Source organism: Neomonachus schauinslandi, chromosome 13 (assembly GCF_002201575.2).
Source record: "Neomonachus schauinslandi chromosome 13, ASM220157v2, whole genome shotgun sequence".
Taxonomy (NCBI): domain Eukaryota; kingdom Metazoa; phylum Chordata; class Mammalia; order Carnivora; family Phocidae; genus Neomonachus; species Neomonachus schauinslandi.
Genome location: NC_058415.1, coordinates 29,004,742 through 29,024,339, shown reverse-complemented (window position 1 = coordinate 29,024,339; position 19,598 = coordinate 29,004,742). Strand labels below are relative to the sequence as shown.

The 19,598-nt window shown below is 39.9% G+C and overlaps 1 protein-coding gene across 1 annotated transcript in view; it reads left to right on the top strand.

Moving 5' to 3' along the window:
• The first annotated feature begins 1,797 nt into the window (after positions 1–1,797).
• Positions 1,798–19,598, top strand: part of FANCC (FA complementation group C) — a 281,479-nt gene continuing 263,678 nt past the window's right edge. Inside the window, exon 1 of the mRNA XM_044920602.1 lies at positions 1,798–1,851. The gene's annotated coding sequence lies outside the window, so the exon portion shown is untranslated. The remainder of the gene's footprint in view (positions 1,852–19,598) is intronic.

Sequence of the window (19,598 nt, the reverse complement as noted above, 5' to 3'; positions counted from 1 at the left end):
ACCTGAGTACCACAATAGATATTTTCTCTAAGGAAATAAACAGCTTGTTTCCTTTGCTGGTAGAAGCAAGTCTTAAATACTAACTTGCTCACATTTGTCACCACAAACACAATGACTTTCTCCTTATGGCCAATGAGGCCATAATGAGTGTCACTCAAGCAGGTATCTTCCTACACAGGCTCTGCTTTGGATTTACCCACAATGAACTATGCACCCATCAATATAGCATAGACCTCTTTAGTGGGCAGGGAATATTTTCAAGAATGGATTTAACACCTGATTCCTTAATACAGCTGCAGATCCTGCCTATTTTGTCTCAAATTCTGGATTGGGTTCCTTTCCTATCTCCCTTTATGAAAAAAAGATTGTTGCTACCACTAACCTACATGCTAAGTTTGTCACTTAGGACCTGTGTAAGCTTGATGTAACCTAATCCCTGTATTCAATTTCTTCTTATATAAAATGGGTATTCCTTCATCACAGAAGGCTGTGAGTGTTTGAATATTTTTATTACATGCATACACTGCGTTGCAGTAAGTTTTTTTTAAAGCACCCATTAAGTTGTAGTTTTAAGATTATGAGGCAATGATTTAAAAAAATCTAAAGCTTGTTAAGTTCCTCAGATTCTTTCTTTTCACAACTTAAACATCTATGAAAAACCTCCGTGCACTAAATGAAAGAATAAAAAGAAAAAAATTCACCAAGACAAGCTAAAATAACGGAACTTTACAGAAAATGCTTTTATTTAAGTGGTTTCATTGAACTTATCTAAAACCGATTCACACTGTATAGAGTTGATTGGGAGGGGACAGGAAGTATTATTAACCCAAAAAAGATTCCTTTTTTTGTGTATGACCACAGCTAGCAAACCATATGCTAGGCCTTGTTTAGAGGTTTTACCCCTTGACAAAGCTTCAATTTTTCTTTTAAAAAACTGATTTCCATTTTACGTCCTCTGCATTTTGGACTGAATCTTTCAACACTGGGCAACAACCTGATTAAAAACCCCAGGTTTCTCCCTCCCGGGTCTTTCCCTCTGTCTAGTTCTCGCCCGTGACTCCAGCACCGACCCTGGAAAGGTAAGGCAGCCCCAGCTCCCCGACCGGCCGCGGAGCGCGCCCGGCCGCTGAGGGCCGGGCCGGGCCGACTTCCGGCGAGCCGGAGCTAGACCCGCGTCCCACCCCCCGCGAGCGCGAGATTCCTCGCATTTTCCCGCGATGCCGCGGAAGCGCGCGGCACCGCTCGCCAGGCCCCAGAGTGCACTGCGGGGCTAGAGCGCGCGAGCGCCGCTCCACTGCCGAGCGACCGCGGGAAAATTCCAAAAAAAGTCAAACAAAACAAAAAACCAGTACGGGGCAAAGCCAAATTTGCAAGCCACAGAACCCGGGCGGAGGCGTCCTTTCTGCCACTGCCCAAACTGCTGAAGCAGCTCTGGCGCAGACCACCCGGTAAGAGAGGCCGCAGAACGAGAGCGAAGGCTGCTGCTTCCCTGGGGGTCTGGCCGACGCGTCAGCCTAGGGATGGGAGTGGGGAGGGGGAGAGTAGGGAGGGAAGACTCGCGAGAACGTTCGCCGCGCTTTGCGCATCTAGGTGGGTGAGCGGAGCCCCCGCCGTGCGTTAGGGCTGAGGAGGGGAGGTGGGTAGAGGCTTGAGGTGGCGCCAGCCCGCGGAGGGGCGGGTCGGTGGGCCAGGGGGCGGGGCCAGGGGGCGGGGCAGGCCCGGGGGTGGAGCCGGCGCAGGGGTCACGCGGAAGGGAGCCCTCGGAGCGGTGAGACCTGGGAATGGGCGTTTCGGTTCTTTTTGTTCATTGAACCCTGGCAGCTCTGTCTACTTAAAAGGAGAGGTGCAAAGGTGAATTTCTTCACCCCGGATCCGTGGGAGCAGTGAAAAGCTCTCCTCTTCTAACCCATCACCCTTACAGCTGGCCGCTTGCTCTCCGTCCCCCTGCCTCCAGGGCACTGGGAGGGGGCGAGGCCCAATTAGAGAAGCCTGGGGCGCGGCTGTTACCCCTCCCGCCCTCCAGGCCTTTCATCGCACAAGGGGAGGGAGGTTCTGATCGGCGACCGTCCCCGCAACTCTCTTTCTTTGACCGCTAGGCCAAATCGCGTCTAAATCCCTGAGAGATTTTTTTGGGAGATGTTGTTTCTTGGATTGCTTTTTTGTATTTACGTGGGCGCTTTTACAACCATGAACCTTCTGTGGTTATGTTGTACGGTTAGAAGTCTGGAAGAGGAAAAGATTAGGACTTACTGAAACATGAGTTGGGACCAGAATTTTAAGGAAAGAGGCCGAGGAATTTTCCGGCAAAGACCTGTATGTGCCAGTGGTTTTATCCTAATCTGAAACTGTTGGAAAGCTCCTTGGCTCCCGGTTTCATTATAACCTGTCCATTTAGTGCATCTTAACTGTGATGTGATTGACTTACCATTTATCACGTGAGCAGGGCACTTTTGGGCCACCCAACTTCAGCCATTTATGAATGTCACTCACCTTCAGTGATGTGCAGCTCAGAACCTTTTCTCATTATTCCCTTAAAGAGGGGAGGAAAGGTTGTTACAAATGATAGAATTCATACCATGTGTTGGGATCATTTATTACATAAGTTTAGATAGAAAACACGTTCATTGTGACTTTATCCATTAAACTTAAATCAAACTGATGTTTCAATATAATGGACTGTGCCAGATTCACAGGGAAAGAAGCATTCATATGCATATACAAGAAAGACTGAATCAAAACAGAATTTGCTCTTCCTAGTTCTATTAGAGGCCTCTTTCCCCAGGGTTAAAGTTAGGTCCTGCTTATTTAGAATTGGACTAATTATACTTTAGTATATATTACATTTTAATTAATCTTTTTCATTATTCAGTCATATTCCTCTTGATTTCTTGAAAAACATTTACTGAGGTTCCAGAAAAGGAAGGCAAACTATATTGGAATTTTTTGTTCTCTAAAAAAAAGGCATTAACTTGATTGATTGGCTGGGTGTGGAAGCTTTGTTGCTGCATGTATGTGAAACTGTGCATGTACATTTTAAAATAAATGGTATTTTAAACCAGTTCCATATTTCAGCAAGTAGTTCCAGTAACAATTATACAAATTTTGTATTTATGAAAACCAGCTACAAGGAGGCCAGCCTGGCCAGTAGAAAGTTGGATTGATTACCTAGGCCACAGAGAGAGCCAGAAAAATCACACATGGTGTGGCAGTTCCAAGTTGGTAGTGGTGGAGCCTCAAATCAGGCTGGAAATCAGTACCAAATGGATTTATAAAATTTTAGGTTGGGGTATGTATATTCTCTGTTCTTGTTTATGGATCCTGACTTTAATATGAAGGAACACCTATGGGAGAAGTACATTGAGTTTACAGTGTTTCAATAAAAATGTAGTAGAAATAGAGAAGGAAAAAACTTAAAAATTTATCAGAAAAGTTAGAGAACACTACAGATCTTGAGCATTTCATTTTCTACTAAATACCTTTTTTTTTTTTGGAAGAGACCTTGCAATGTTAACTGGGGTTCGTTCTCTTAGGCTCTTCATTAGTTCTGCTGGGTATGTAGAAATCATTTCCCTATTGAGATCTCTGAAATAGGAACATCTGTAATCTTCCTGGTACCCTTCTCTAGTTATAGGGAGGCAGAGTTCATGTGGAAATCACCTTTTTGACATTGTGTACTCTGTTTTCTAAAGAATTAAGTGATTTTTAGTAAATTTAAGTTTTTGGAATTGTGCGGTGATTACTACAATTCATTTTTAGAACATTTATACCACCCTAACAAGTTTGCACATGCAAGTTCCTAGTTGATCCTAGCTGTGGCTTTCAGCTAGGCAATCAGGCAACCACTGATTTGCTTTCTGTCTCTATAGGTTAGCCTTTGGGCATTTCATATAAATGGATTCATAAAATAAGTACTGTCTTATCTCTGGCTTCTTTCACTTAGCATGATGTTTTTGAGATTTATCCATTTTGTAGCATGTATCAATAGTTCCTGTTTATTGCTGAATAGCATCCTATTGTATGGATATGCCATATTTTGTTTATCTGTTCATCACTTGCGTTACTTCTTTTTTGGCTATTACAAATAATGCTGCTGTGGGCATTCATGTGCAAGTCTTTGGACATATGTTTTCATTTTTCTTGGATAGATACTTACGAATGGAATTGCTGGGTTGTATAATAAGTTCATGTTTAACTTTTTAAGAAACTGCCAGACTTTTCCAGTGTGGCTGTACCATATTATACCACCCTAACAAGTTTGCACATGCAAGTTCCTAGCAATGTATATGGGTTTTAATTTTTCCAGAACTTCATTTGTTAATTGTGTCTTTTTGAAGTAGCCATCCTAGTGGGTGTGAAAGTAGTATCTCATTATGGTTTTAATTTGTATTTCCCTATTGGTCAATGATGTTGAATATATTTGCATGTGCATATTAGCAATTTCTATGTCACTTTTGAAATATTTATTGAAACCTTTTGTCCATTTTCAATTGGGTATGTCAACCTTTTAAAAGTAAAAGGTAGGTGATTCAGGCAGCAAAATCAGGTTTATTTGGCAACAGCAGAGGAACTGCAATTCAAGACAAGCAAACTATGGTGAACCATAGGCAAGTCCTGAGAGCAGAGTAGGTGTGTCCTTTTATAGAGGAAAGGAGGAAGTTTGGGAGGGTCTGTTTTGAACAAAAGTTCATTGGAAGAAAATGAGAATTTGAAGTGGTGGCAGCTTCTCGTTGGCTGTAGGTGAGGGCAGCTTGTTGTTCCTGGGCGGAGAGCAAACCTTCCTTCTTACTGCTGGACCATGCAAGCTTGGACAAGTGCTATGTGTGTGAATCATCTCTTCATGGTTTCCAAAATTCCAATTTTGAGTTACGTTTCCTTAACACCTTTTCAAACCTTTCTTAGCATCACTGACCAAAAGTTGAGCCATCTGTTCCTTGTTAGAATTGTTTTTGTCCTTTGGTGCCAGGAAGGATCTTTCCTGTATGTCATGTCCCACATCAGAGGGAGGTGCACAGATTGGAAACCACTGAAGCCACATTTGAGTAACAAGAAACAGTGGGAGAGAGAACTCTCAGGTATTCATTCAAAGTCTGTATCTTATCAAGGTTATAAGCATTGGAAATATTTTGAAGTGTTGAGGCTGCCGCATCATCCTGTTGGATATGTCCTTTCTACAAGGTTTTGACAGGCAACAGGTACAAAGCTTAAAAACGATTATACAGAATGATATGAAGAGCAGAATAATGACACCAGTTTATATAATAGTCTGAACCAGGAGCCCAAACCCTAAAGTGACTGGCTAAAGAGAGCGAAGGACCCTAGATCTTCAGATGGAATTTATTGTAGCTAATGTACTTGTTCCGTAATTTTATGTGATTGGGTTTCTACTCTGGAGGATTTATCCAAGTGCAACAGATGGTGTTTGCTATTGCATAAATGCTTCCTGGTTCAGCAAGTAGGTAATCAAAGGCTATATGCAAACTCAAAAGATATTGTGGGTTCAGTTCCAGAACACTGTAATAAAGCGAATATTACAGTAAAGTAAATATTGCAATAAGGCAAGTCAGATGGATGTTTTGGTTTCCGAGTGCATATAAAAGTTATGTTTACACTATACTGTAGTCTATTAGGTGTATGATAGCATTATGTCTAAAAAAATACATATCTTAATTAAACAATATTACTAAGAAATGCTAACCAATCTGAACTTTCAGCAAGTTATAATCACTGATCACAGATCACTGTAACAAATATAATAGTAAGTTTAAAATAGTGTGAGAATTACTAAAATGTGACACAGATACAAAGTGAGCAAATGCTTTTGGAAAAATGGCACTAATAGACTTGTTTGACACCGGGTTGCCACAAACCTTCAGTTTGTGGGGAAAAAAAAAATGCAGTATCTGTGAAGCACAAACAAGGTATGCCTGCCTATACTTTAGCCAGTGACCAAGTGTTTGTTGTTGGGCTGCTATTGCCTTAGGACTGGGTTTGGCAAGTTTTCCCAGTTCCAGAGGAAGATGTCTAATCATTCGTTCATTGTCATGGAAGTCCACAAAAGGGGTAAAGTACCCTTCTGATGGGGCAAATCCAAAGTCACATATGCCTCCTGGGAGTTACCTTTTAATGTGGCAGTGAAGTTTTAATGGGGAAAACCTATGCGAGGCTTCAGATTTATTGTGGATGTCCCTGGGGACAGTTAGAAATCCTAGTATGCATTGGCTTCCCCCCCCCCCCCCCCCGTGGTCTAAACATTCATAGGCCCAGTGATTCACCACAGACAAAGATAAAACCACGTAGTGCACATAAGACTCCTACTATGGTTTGATTATTAATAATGGTGTTAATTGAGATTATTCAGTTGGCCCTTTTGAGCCTAGGGTCACTGGTATTTAGGGAATAATTAGGGAGAAACGGTCTTGTTCTGTGGACTTGGTTCTTGAAGGCTGTATAGAAGGGGGTTATTTTGCTACAGCAAGCAAACGTGAGGTAGTAGTAAGAAGGGAGAACTGTATAAGTGCAATGGGTGTAATTAGTTGCATTGAGAGTTATGACAGGGGACAGGTCAAAGCAAGGTATGGGGAAAACCTGGTTGTAGAAGTTTGACTCAGAAAGAAACACCCTCTCCTCTCTCCCCCTCCAGCAACCCTCAGTTTGTTTCTTGTGATTAAGAGTCTCTTATGGGGGGATTGGGTAGCTGGGTGATGTAATGAGCACTAGGTATTATATAAGACTGATGAATCACTGACCTCTACCTACAAACCAGTAATACGTTATATGTTAATTAATTGGATTTTAAAATTTGAATTTTAAAAAAGGTTGTTTGAAAAAAAAAAAAGAAAGACCCTGAAGGGTGAGGGTCTAGTTAGTGGTTGCATTGGAGATGAAGGAAAAGTTGGCTACAGGGAAGACTAAAGGTTCACAGCTGTCATGGACAGATCCAGGTTTCTGATGACATCCAACAGTGGGAAATGTTTTCCCCTTTTGCCAGGAACCAGGAAATATATGGTGTCTCTCCCAATCGTATGGGGGCCTAAAATGTGGGGTGACTTGATGGGGTGGAAGCCACCAGTTTGGACCATGAAAGGAGGGAGAACAGAGGCGTTAGAAGTTTATTTAATACACCGCGAGGGAGCAGCGGGCAAGACAGCAAAGGAGAGACTGTCTGCCACGAGGTAGTGGGTGGGGGCTGTTTTTAAAGGTGGGAGGAGAGGAGGTATGGGGACATGGAATATTCCCTTTTTTGGTAACTGTGCCTGATTGTAAGTAGCCCTTTGGTCAGTTAGGGCTTATGGGTATTTTGAGGTGGGTGGCCAGGTGGTTGCTGTGGGCCCTTCTGCAGAAGCAGAAAGGGGAGAATGTACAGGTCTACCCTCATCATGTTGGGAAAACTCTGCTTCGACTGTTGTTGGCTTCAGTTCCTGGAAATCCTTAATTTTAGGTCACCATTTGGTGTGCAGGTTTAGTCAGGGTTTGAGGCTTTCTTTAGATGAGACACATGGATCCAGGAGTCAACTCCATGGAGTTTGCTGGCACAAGAATTGGTCGTAATTACCTTTCTAGTGTGGTTGAAGAGAGTCTTTTTGGAGATGTCCTTTCTAATAAATGAAATCCCCAGGTTACAGGGTGTGGTGTTTGGGGGTCTTCATCTCCTGGGAACATGTTGTGAAAAGATTGCTCTGTTAGCGCATTATTGTTTTCAAGGGATGTAATTAGACCTTTGCGATACTGAAATATATCTCCTTTTATTAGGTGTGGGTCAAAAAATGTCGAAGCTAGATGCATAGGGCACTCAATAATTATCTCAAAGGTGAGAACTTGTGGGTTCCAAAGGGGGTGGATCTGAGATTAGGAAGGACTAAGGCAGTTCTTTTGGCCAGGGTATTTGGAAGTTTTCCACAAATTTTGCCAGTTGAGTTTTTTTTAGTGTTGCTGGTTTGTTCACTTAGTCCTGAAGACCGAGGATAGTAAGTGAAAGATGTGAAGGATGATAAGTAACAGTGAAAATGCTACAGAACTGGCCAGACATCACAGACTCACCATAATATTTGACCCAATAAAGTGAGTTTCTTAGTCACTGTAGGGCTTAAGAGGGGTTCCTCAGGTAGGGATGATTTTTTTTCCCCCCAGTAGTATTTTAGCTACTGAAGAGCAAAGTAGCTTGTCTACATGGAAAGGTTTTGACCCAGTGGGAGGACATGAATCATTGCCAAGACATATTTGTACCCATGAGATGGGGGTAGCTGAATAAAGTCCATTTTCCAAACCTCGAATGGTTCATTAGGCAATTTAAAGTGCCCAGGAGCAGTGAGGATAGGTTTTCCTGGATTGTATTTTGGGCAATTGGGGCAATCACAGTAGGCCTTTTTTGTGGCTTTGTTAGTATTTCCCCACTAGTATTGAAGAGGAAAATTATCCAGAGCAGACCCAGGCTGGCAGGCCCCAGAAGGTGGAAAGTTACTAGCAATACTAGGAGATAACCAGAAGCCCCGCTTGAGCAAGAGATAACCAGCCATTTCTGCTTTAGACAGGCTTCCCGCCACAAGCTTCCTGCACTGCCCTAACTACTGTTCCCGCCTAAAAAGCACCCCCCTCCCTGCCAATTTAAACTCTCCTACCGGCAGTCAGCACAGCCCTTGGTACCTGACTCCCTGCACTGCCCTATAAAAGCTCTGTAACCCCGCTACCTGGGGCCCAGAATTTTGAGTGCGAGCTCGTCTGGGTCCACCAACGTAAAATAAACCCAGGTTCTCCTACTTCTCTGAGTGTCGCTTGGTTTCTCACCTTTCCATAACAGTATTGATTCAGAAACCTGTCGTTTTATCCATAGACCACTGGTTGAGTGCATGTACAGTGGTCAATAATGGAAACTTTAAAAATAAACTCAAAATGGATTAAAGACCTAAATGTGAGACCTGAAACCATAAAATTCCTAGAAGAAAACAGGCAGTAATTTCTTTGACATTGGCCATAGAAATATTTTTCTAGATATGTCTCCTGAGGCAAGGGAAACAAAAGCAAAAATAAACTATTGGGATTACATCAAAATAAAAGGCTTTTGCACAGTGAAGGAAACCATCAACAAAACAAAAAGGCAACCTACTAAATGGGAGAAGGTATTTGCAAATGGCATATGCAATAAAGGGTTAATATCTGAACTATATATAGAGCTTATACAATTCAACTCCAAAAAAAATCCAATGAAAAATGGGCAGAGGACCTGAATAGACATTCCTCCAAAGAAGACATACAGGTGGCCAACAGACATATGAAAAGATGCTCAACATCACTAGCCATCAAAGAAATGCAAATCAAACCCATCATGGGATATCACCTCACACCTGTCAGAATGGATAAAATTAAAAAGACAGGAAATAACAATTGTTCATGAGGATGTGGAGGAAAAGGAACCCTTGTGCGCTGTTGGTGGGTATGCAGATTCGTGTAACCATTGTGAAAAACAGTATGGAGTTTCCTCAAAATATTAGAAATAGAATTATCGAATGATTCAGTAATCCCACTACTGCTATTTACCCAAAGAAAATGAAAACATATGTATTTTGAAAAGATATATGCACCCTATGTTTATTGCAGCATTATTTACAATAGCCAAGATATGGAAACAACCCATGTCCATTGATAGATGAATGGATGAAGGTGTACACACACACACACACACACACACACACACACACACAGGAATATTAATCAGCCATAAAGAAGAGATCTTTCCATTTGCAGCAACATGGATGTACCTAAAGGGTGTAATGTTGAGTGAAACAAGTCAGGCAGGAAAAGACATACCATATGATTTTACTCTTACATGGAATTTAAGAAACAAAACAAAAACAAATGAACAAAGAAAAAAGACAAAAAACCAAGAGAAATACAGAGAACAAACTGGTGGTTACCAGAGGGGAGGTGAATGAACGGATGAGTGAAATAAATTAAGGGAATTAAGAGGTACACTTATCTTGATGAATATTGAACAATGTATAGTAGTGTTGAATCATTGTATTATACACCTGAAACTAATATAACGTATGTTTATTGTATGTTAATGAATTATTTATTTTTAAGATTTTATTTATTTGAGAGAGAGAGAATGAGAGAGAGAGCACATGAGGGGGGGAGGGTCAGAGGGAGAAGCAGACTCCCCGCAGAGCAGGGAGCCGATGTGGGGCTTGATTTGGGGCCTCCAGGATCATGACCTGAGTCAAAGGCAGTCACTTAACCGACTGAGCCACTCAGGAGCCCCTATTGTATGTTAATTTAAAAAGGGAATAAGAAAATAGAATTACAGAATTTCTGGTGGGGCTGAGTTTTTGTTTGGCCCAAAACACAAGTTTCTCTTTTTATCATACCAGCCACCGTTTGATTGCCAATATTGTTTTTCCTTTTCTGCTGCTGATTGTTGGTGTCTCTCGTCAATTTCTCCAGGCTACCCTCTGGAGGTGAGTTCCTTTGGACCATAACAGAGGTTTGACTTTTGGACCCTTTGAGGGTAGCATTTTTTGGGAAATGTCAGTGAGGTGATTTCCTTTACCTTTCAGAGAGTCAAGCTTAGAATGCCCCCTGGACCTTAATAATAGCCAAAGCAGCAGGTAAGAATATGGCATCCAATAATTACTGAAGGTAAGGCCCGTTTTTAATTTTATCTCTGCTGGAAGTAAAAAAGCCACGTTGTTTATATAACATTCCAAAATCGTGAGCCACTCCAAAGACATGTCTACCCTCAGTGCAAATGTTGCAGTTTTGCCCTTGTCTAGGATACAGGCCTAAAGAGTGCATATAATTTGCCTTGACGGGCTGAAATAGCCAAAGGCAAAGGTGCTGCTTCAGTTATTTCAAAAGTTGATATTGCATACTCAGCACAATATTTACTGTTTTCATCTTTCAAATAAGATCCATCGGTGAACCATGAAAAGTCAGTGTTATCTGAAGTTTTCTGTAAATCATCATGTGGGTTGGAAGGTGATTTGTTAGTATTTAGCAGTTGTTGGGGCTTTCATCAGTAGAGGAGGGGAGAAGATTAGCAGGATTAAGGTAACTATAGTGAACAAGAGTGATCTAAGGGGCAGTTAACATGATGATTTCATAGGAAGTGAAATGGCTTAATGAAAGATGTTGAGTATGATGAGAGTTAAGAAGAGCTTTGACAACATGTGGCACAAAGATGGTTAAAGGGGATCCCATGATTATTCCCTCAGTGGCCTTTACAAGAAGGGCAGCAGCAGGTATAGCTATGAGGAACGGGGATATCCCTGGGCTACAGGATTTAGTTGTTTTCTATAATATCCTGTGGGTTGGTGGTGATCCTTTTGTTTTTGGGTGAGTACCCCAAGGGCATTCCCTTTTTCATATACAACAAAGAAAGGGAGTTGATAATTGGGGTGTCCAAGGGCCAGGGGATGGTTATTAAACCAAATCTTTTAAGATTTGAAAAATCATGTCATCTCAATCTTCCTAGGTTTAGATGTTTTTAAACAAGGTTTATAAGGGTTGGGCCATAAGGGAAAAGTTGGGGATCCAGTTGCAACAGTAGACTGCCAACCTGAGAAAACCTTACAGCTGATGTTTGGTTTTGGGCTTTGAGAAGTTCAGGGTGCCATGAAGCCTGTGTGATCTTAGATGCAGTCCTTGTTCTAAGGTTAAATGTCCTAAGTATCAAATTTAAGTTTGAACAAATTTTAATTTTTTTAAAGAGACTTTCTATCCCTTTTTGGCTTGGAGTTTTAGCAGATGGATGCTATCTTCTTGTGAGGAGGCTTGGGAAGAGGAGCGGAGAAGTAAGTCATCCACATATTTAAGTGGAGTCTCCAGGGAACTTGATATCATCTGGGTCAGTCTTTAAAGCTGGTAAGAAAAAAGGGCTTTCCATGAAACTCTGGGGCATTACTGTCCAGGTATATTGCTGTTCTTCCCAAGTAAAGGCAAAAAGATATTTACTAGTTTTATTTACTGGGATACTGAAGAAAACACTACATAAATCAATCATGGAAGAAAATTTGCTCTCAGTAGGGATGGAAGCAAATAAGGTGGGATTGGGGACAACAGAGTGGCAAAGTGATGACAATATTGTTTATGGCTTGGAGGTCTTGATGAGCCTCCATCCATGGCCATTTGGTTTCTTCACAGGTAGAATGGTGTTGCAGTGCCTGGTGCAGGGGATAATGAGGCCCTGAGTCTTATAGCCTTCTGTTATTGGCTTAATGCCTTGAAGGGCCTCTGTTTATTAGGGTATTGGTTAATTCTGGGGAGAGATTTTGAAGAATCTGTTTGGATCTTTAACAGGAGATGCACTGTGGATTCTGTAAATATCAGTTGGGGATTTTGCCATGGAGAGGATGGTAGCTGATCCATTAGAGACAAATGATTAGTGTCCTTGGAATAGATATATTGATATCAGAGATGGAGCAAGTAAGAGATATTGAAGGGTCATTTGACTTATCTAGTTAGCTATTTCGGTTCCTGCTGTCAAATTCTAGAATTATTTCCACCTTTTGGAAGAAAAATCCCAGCATGATATTTTTCTAAGAAATCTTGGCCCAATAAATAAATAAGGTCAGAGAAACTAAGGAGAAAAGGTTGGGTATCTCTAAAGGCCTAAGCAAAAAGGTATAGGTTTAGAGATAGGAACCTGTTGAGATTTATTAGAGACTCCCGCTATTTGAACTGTTTTAGTACTCTGACGCAGCGGCTGTTTAATGGCAGTGGAGTTGAGCACTGAGGAGTGTAGCTTTAATATCAGTAGGTACAGAGAGATTCATTCCCCATCTGGAGAGTGGTTTCTCCAGGTCAATTAAGGGAAAGGACTGGAATAGTCCCTGGAGTTTGGAGTTCCATCACTGGGGATTAGAACATTGGCTGGATAGAGGGCTGAAGGTGCCTGGAGCACTTAGGCTTGTAGCAGTCTTTCTTCCAATATTTTGGCTTTTTGCAATAATGGCAGAGACCAGGACGGTTTGGGTTTTATTTAGGATCCTTCATTTGTTGGAGTTCAAATGAAGGGGTTTATGGGTCTTTCTTTTATTTGAATCATCTAAGATGTAGGTGACCTTGTTTGCTAAATCAGCTCAATCTGCAGTAGAGATACTTTTTCATTCCATCCTGGTCCTTTTAACTAGAATAAAAAAATCCCAGTTCAGCCTGTTAATGAACATAGAGTTAACCGCTATCCAGGTGGACTCAATATCCAAAGCAAGACCAGAATTTTCTTTAAAGATAATTTGGAGCTGGCTCTAATAATCATGCATGGGCTCATTGGGCTTCTGGGTACAAGCCTGAATCATATTCCAATCAGCTGGCTTTGGGAAAGCCCTGAGAATTACCAAAAGGAGTCAGTTGGCAATTCCCCAAGCCTGATCATATATATGGCAGCAAGGGTTTCTTTGTACCCATGTTGTAATTCTAGGCTTCTTGGGATCATTCCATTTGGTAGTTGGGCCTGGCCTTCCCTAACAAGCATATGGTATAAACCAGAGAAACCAGGCTGATAAGTTTGAATGACTATACTAAATTTCTCAGCAAATCTATGGGGATCTTCAGTTACTTGGGAAAATCTTTGACTATGGCTTGTAATTCAACTTTAGTCCAGGTAACATAAGAAATTAAGGGTTTAGCATTTGGATTGACAGAGGGTCTGATTTTAAAGGGGCAGGTTTTAATAGGTTCAGGGGAGCAGGAAGTGAGAGATTTTGAGAAAAAGAAAAGTTTAGTGAGGGGATCAAAATGAGAAAGTGGAGAGTATAAAGAAGATGGGGGTGGTGCAGGAGGAAAAGAAGCTGGCAGCAGAGACAAAGAGCACAAGGGAGGGGGAAAGAGGCGCTTTTTTGGGTCTTCTTTCAATTGTTCACCTCAGGTAATTTGGAAATGATATTTTGTAAAGAGATTATTTTAAAATCTTGGATACATTTGGAAGCCTCCAGGTACCAATTAAGATAGGGATCCCATTTAGTCTGTTTAATTTCGGAGCTATGGTCTTCTAATTTGGTTCTGAAAAATATGAGTTTGGGTGATTGAAGGTTCCCCATGATGGCCATTGGAGTTGTAAGTTATCTTTGGGCATTGGAGTTGTAAGTTATCTTTGGGCATTTGAGTTGTAAGTTATCTGTAAGTTGTCCTACTTAGTTAAGGATGCACAAGAGGAGGGACTGTAGTTTTTGAACATAAAACTGGGATCCCAGAAGGAGGACCCTCTTGAGAGAATTTAGAGGATTGGGATCTTCTCATACTTCAAAACCAGAGGTTCAGAATATAAATGAGTATCACTAAAAGGACTATACCTTCAAGAAAACGGATCACCAATAAAATTGGAGAGCTCAACCAAAAGGAGGGAGCTTGAATTTGAGAGAAGACTTATCAAACTGAAAGGAAGAAGACAACTCAAGCAGAGAGTATGAGGGGTACAAGTGGTGGGTGCCACATGTGGCTCTAGGGGTCATTAGTTCCTCTAGGGTTCATTGCCTTCGGATCCCACTTCTGACACCATGAAATGTCAACCTTTTTAAAAATGTAAGTGATCAGCCAGCAAAATCAAGTTTATTTGGAAATAGCAGAGGAATTGCAGTTCAAGAGAAGGAAACTATGGTGAACCATAGGCAAATCCTGAGAACAATGGAGGGGAGGATCCTTTTGTAGAGGAAAGGAGGAATTTGGAGGGGTAGTTTTGAATAAAGTTTGTTGGAAGACTGTGAGAGTTCAGCTGCAATAAATGGGTCTATGTGAGAGCCCTCCTTTCATGGCTTCCTCGTTCCAATTTTAACTTAGGTTTCCTTAACACATTTTCACAGTTGATTGTCTTATTATTGGGTTGTAAGCATTCTTTGTATATCTCAGTAGAAGCCCATTATCAGACACATGTTTTGCAAATAATTTCTCTCATTCTGTTACTTGTCTTTTCATTCTCTTCATGGTATCTTTTGAAGTGCAAAAGTTTTAATTTTGAGGAAGTCCATTTTATCAATTTTTTTTCTTTTTTTGGATCATATCTTAGGTTTATGATTAATTTCCATAAACTTTTGTGTATGGTATGAGATAGGGATCCAAATTCATCTTTTTTGTACATGTATATCCAGTTATGCTAGCACTATTTGTTGAAAAAAACCTTCCCCCACTTTTATCAAAAATCAATTTGCTGTATGGGTACCTGGATGGCTCAGTTGGTTGTGTCTAGCTCTTGGTTTCAGCTCAGGTCAGGATCTCAGGGTCATGAAATCAAGACCTTTGTCAGTCTCCATACTCAGTACAGAGTCTGTTTGAGACTCTCTCCTTCTCCCTCTACCCCTCACCCCACATATGCACGCAAGCTCTCAGTTTCTCTCAAGTAAATAAATAAAATCTTAAAAAAAATCAGTTGACCATTAATTATTCCTAGACTCTCATTTCTGTTTCAGTGATCTGCATGCCTGTTTATATACCAGCACCACACTGTCTTAATTATGGTAGCTTTGTAGTAAATTTTGAAATTGGGTAATAAAAGTCTTCCATTGTTTTTGTTCTTTTTCACATTATTTTGGCTATTCTGGGTTCCTTACATTTCCATGTTAAGTTTTGGTATCATCTTGTCATTTTTTTTCCCCAAAAAGCCTGCTGATTTTGATAGAAATTGCATTGACTCTGTAGATCCCTTTTGGGGGAGAAATGTAATAACATGAATATGGAATGTCTTTTCATTTGTTTAGATCTTTAATTTCTTTGAGCATTTTTTTGTAATTATCATTGTACAAGTCTTGCTCTTCTTTTGTTAGTTTTATTTCTTAGTGTTTCCTTTTTGATGCTATTGTGAGTAGAATTGTTTTTCATATTTCAATTTTGGATTGCTCATTGCCAGTATATGAAAATACAAATACACTTGTTTTTTTTTTTTGTATATTGACCTAGTATCATGCAACCTTGTTTATTACTTCAGGCAGGTTTTTTGTGAATTCCTTAGAATTTTCTGCATACACTCATGTCATCTGTCAATGTAGACAATTTTATTTTTCCCTTTGCATTTGGGTGCCCCTTTTTTTTTTGGCCTAAAACTTCCAGTACATTGCTGAATGGAAGTGGGGAGAGTGGACATTCTTGATTTGTTTCTGATCTTAAGGGAAAAGCATCTAATATTTTACCAGTAGGTATGATGTTAGATATTAAGTTTTTCCTTAATGGTCTTTATCAGGTTGAGGAACTTTCCTTCCTATATTGTTGAGAGTTCTTATCATGAATAAATGTTGGATACACAAAATAAAGAGTTGTAAAAGAAGATATCAAAACATAAAATGTTTGCGGGGGGGATAGTGAAAATGAGAGTTTTTAGCATGCCTTCAAACTTAAGTTGCTACCAACATAAAATAGACTGTTATATATGTAGGCTGTTATATGTGAACTTCAGGGTATCCAGAAAGCAAAAACCTGTTAATACATGTACAAAAGATAACGAGAAATGAATGTAAATATAACACTACGGAAAGTGATCAAACCACAAGGGAAGAGAATAAGAAAGGAAAAGAGAGAAACTACAAAAAACAGCCAGAAAACAATTAACAAATGGCAATAAGTGCATACTTATCAATAATTAACTTAAAAGTAGATGGATTAAATTCTCCAATCAAAAGGCCTAGAGTGGCTAAATGGATTTAAAAAAAACAGCAAGACTCATTTAAATAACTGTTAGAACTAGTAAATGAATTCAGGAAAATTGCATGTTACAAAATCAATATGCAGAAATCTGTTGCATTTCTATACATGAGTAATGAAGTATCAGAAAGAGAAGAAACCCCATTTATAATTGTAAATAAAAGAATAAAACATGAATAAATTTTTTAAAAGATTTATTTATTTTAGAGAGAGGGGAGCATGCAAGCAGGGGGAAGGGCAGAGGGAGAGGGAGAGAGAGAATCCTTAAGCAGATTCCCTGTTGAGCGTGGAACCGGACATGGGGCTCGAACTCAGGACCCTGAGATCATGACCTGAGCTAAAATCAAGACTCAGACACTTAACTAATTGAGCCACCAAGGTGCCCCTACCTATGAATAAATTTAACCAAGAAGGTGAAAGATCTGTACACTGTAAACTATAAGACCTTGATGAAAGAAATTGAGGAAGATACAAATAAGGGGAAGATATTCCATGCTCATGGATTAGAAGAATTAATATTGTTTAAAATGTCCATACTACCCAAAGGAATCTCTAGATTCAGTGCAGTCCCTATCAAAAACGTTTCAATATTTTTCACAGAAATAGAACAAATAATTTAAAGATTTGTGTGGAACCACAAAAGACCCTGAATAGCCAAAGCAATCTTGAGAAAGAACAACAAAGCTGGAGGTATCATGCTTTCTGATTTCAAACTGTACTACAAAGCTATGGTAGTCAAAACATATGTTATTGACATAAAAACAGACATTGATGGAACAGAATAGCCCAGATTAAACCTACACACCTATGGTCAATTAATTTCTGAAAAGGAGCCAAGCATTGCAATGGGGAAAGTCTCTTCAAAAATGGTGTTGGTAAAACTGGACAGCCACATGCAAAAGAACGAAACTAGAGCACTATCGTATACCGTACACAAAAATTAACTCAAAATGGATTAAAGGCGGGGCGCCTGGGTGGCTCAGTTGGTTAAGCGACTGCCTTGGCTCAGGTCATGATCCTGGAGTCCCGGGATCGAGTCCTGCATCGGGCTCCCTGCTCGGTGGGGAGTCTGCTTCTCCCTCTGACCCTCCTCCCTCTCATGCTCTCTGTCTCTCATTCTCTCTGTCTCAAATAAATAAATAAAATCTTTAAAAAAAATGGATTAAAGGCTTGAATGTAAGACCTGAAATCATAAAACTCCAAGGAGAAAACATAGATGGTAAGTTCCTTGACATTGGTCTTGACATTTAATTTTTGGATTTGATTTCAAAAGCAAAAATGAACAGACGGGAGTACATCAAACTGAAAAGCTTCTGCACAGCAAAAGAAACCATCAAAATGAAAAGGCAACCTACTGAATGAGAGAAAATATTTGCAAATCATACATCTCTTAGGGGGTTAACATCCAAAATATATACAGAACTCAAGCAAGTCAATGGCAAAGAAGCCGAACATTTTCATTGAAAAATGGGCAGTGTATCTGAACAGACATATTTCCAAAGAAAATATATAAGTGGCCAAGAAGCTCATGAAAAGATGTTCTACATCACCATCAAGGAAATGCAAATTAAAACCACAGTGGTATATTACTTCACACCTGTTAGAGTGGCTATTATTAAAAAAAAAGTTTGAGAGAATGCGGAGAAAAGGGAACCCTTGTGCACAGCTGGTGGGAATGTAAATAGGTGCAGCCACTAAACAAAACAGTATGGAGCTTCCTTATAAAATTAGAAATAGAACTACCATATGATCCAGCTGTTCCACTTCTTGGTATTTATTTGAAGATGAAAACACTAATTAAGAAACATATATTGCATACCGTGTTCATTGCAGTTATTATTTACAGTAGCCAAGATATGGAAACAACAAGAATATTCATCAGTAGATGAATGGAAAAAGAAGATGTGGTATATAGACAATGGAATACCGCTCAGCCATAAAAAAGAATGAAAGCATGCCATTTGCAACAACATGGATGGATCTGAGGGTATTATGCTAATGAAATAAGTCAGAGAAAGACAAGTTTATGACTTTATTTATATATGGAATCTAAAAAATGAAACAAGAAACAAAACAAAAACTCCAGATATGGAGAATAGATTAGGGTTATCAGAACGGCAGTTGGTTATGGGGTGGATGAAATGGGTAAACAGAGCAATGATACGGTGATGCATAGTAACTAGACTTACTGTAGTGTATACAAAGATAAAATCATGGTGTGTATATGAAGCTGAAGTTAATATAACATTACAAACCAATTGTAGCTTAAGAAAAAAAATGAACCTTGTTGAATATATCGACATAAGTCATAGCATAATTGAAGCATTAAAAAAAGTCACCAAAGTTCTTTTTTACCTTGTAAGGGTATTTTACATACATCCGTATAAAACAAACATGGTAGAGATAATAAAGCAGAGAACAGATCTGCTTTGAAGTTAAGTTTTGTGTGGCTTGCATGATGTTTAAGAGTTTTCTAGTCACTAACATTTAAACACCAAGCAGTTTCACCTTTAAAAACCCATATTTTCTAGGTTTTTATTAAGGCAGTAGGACAACTAAATCTGACTTTTCCTTTACCAGCAGCTGGCAGGAACTAAGTTCTGGCTGTCTTCTTTGGATGATGCTTTGTCTCCCAGTAGCCTCAAGCCCTTTTGATTGCTTTACTCATTTAACTGACCCATTCTGGACATTTGAATTTATGACCTTTGTCTAAAGTAATTTAGTAACACTTGAATCATTTTGAAGTGCATTCAGTTGTCAAAGTTATAGCTAGGGGAAGAAATGGGTAATTCTGAACAAAATAGAGTGGAGGCTTTTCAAAAAATTAATTTTGACCAGGATTAGGAATTCCTGAGAGCCCAAAAAGAGGATAGTGCTGAAGAACTTGTGGGGTTACTTCTGTTTGTGCAGCTTTTAAATATGTCTTAGCTATTAGGGCATGATAATCTTTTCAGTTTCTAAAAGAGCCGGGCATTGGGCGC